The sequence below is a fragment of the Lichenostomus cassidix genome, unplaced genomic scaffold (genome assembly GCF_008360975.1).
Source record: "Lichenostomus cassidix isolate B80296 unplaced genomic scaffold, HeHo_3.0 HiC_scaffold_40, whole genome shotgun sequence".
NCBI lineage: Eukaryota > Metazoa > Chordata > Aves > Passeriformes > Meliphagidae > Lichenostomus > Lichenostomus cassidix.
In genome coordinates, this window is record NW_028147459.1 from 2,347,094 (window position 1) to 2,348,659 (window position 1,566).

A 1,566-nucleotide genomic window follows, 5' to 3' on the forward strand; every position below is an offset into this window, starting at 1 on the left:
ATTAGACTGAACCTAGAGAATTATAAGTAAATTTCCAGCTGAAGTATGAACATTACAGTTATTTTAGTAAAAAAGAGCAACATGTATCTGTGCAAGTTGTGATCTGAAGTATTAAAGTTGTTGATAAAAATTAAAATCCCGACCTCAGAAAATTCAGTTGAATTTAGAAAAATCCACTGATTATTTTTTAATCTTGTGCCTTTAATACTATAAATCTTATTAAGTAACATTGACATTATATAAATTATCACAAATCTGGATGAATTGCAAAAGAGTGGATGTCTAAAATTGCAGTTTGTCTGAAAAGTTTTCCTCCCACAGTTTATTTTGTTTGTACAGTTTACTTCATATCATGCTCGCAATGCTGGAGATAAACTTGAATATTTTTTCTAAAGTAACCTCAGGTAGTTAAAATAATAAAAAAAGATTAATTTCTGAAAGCTAATGAAACATGCCTAGAGCGTTAGGAGAGAACTTTAATACAGTTATTGAAATTCTGGATTACTTTGTATCAAAGCTGAAACTCTGTTTAATTTATTTGATTTTATACCAAAATTGTTGAAACTCCAAACCCCAGGAACAGCCCCAAAACCCTTGGGTATCCCTGCACCCCAAAATCCCAGGAACAGCCCCAAAAAGTGGTGCAGAGCCAGCAGACCCCCAGCGGCTGCCCCGGCGTGCTTCCCACCCCGAGGCAGGGCTGGAAAATGGGAATAAATCCTGGAGAATGAGCCCAAAAACCCAGAAACAACCCCAAAACCCCCAGGTGTCCCCAAATCACAAAACCCCAGGAACAACCCCAAAACCCCAGGAACAGCCCCAAAACCCTGGGGGTCACACGACCCTAAAAACTTGAGAACAGCCCTAAAACCCTGGGGGTTACCGGATCCTAAAATCGTGGGGAAAACCCCAAAACCCCCGGGTGTCCCAACATCCCAAAACCCCAGGAACAGCCCCAAAAACCCCAAGTGTCCCCACACCTCAAAATCCTGAGAACAGCCCCAAAACCCCCAGGTATCCCTGCACCCCAAAACCTCAGGAACAACCCCAAAACCCTGGGGGTCATCCACACCTCAAAACCCTAGGAACAGCCCCAAAACCCCCAAGTGTCCCCAAATCCCAAAATCCCAAGAACAACCCCAAAACCCCCAGGTGTCGCCAAACCCCAAAACCCCAGGAACCGCCCCAAAACCCTAGGAATAACCTCAAAGCCCTGGGGGTCACTCACACCCCAAAACTCAGGGAACAGCCCCAAAACCCTGAGGGTCCCTGGACCCTAAAAACATGAGAACAACCCCAAAACCCTCGGGTGTCCCCACAGCCCAAAACCCCAAGAACAGCCCCAAAAGTGTCTCCTCAGCCAAAAACCCCACAAACAACCCTAAAACCCCTAGGTGTCCCCAAACCCCAAAACCTCAGGAACAGCCCCAAAACCCCCGGGTGTCCCCTGACCCTAAATACCTGAGAACAACCCCAAAACCCTCAGGTATCTCTACATCCCAAAACCCCAGGAACAACCCTAAAACCCTCAGGGTCATCCGACCCTAAAAACTGGGGAACAGCCCC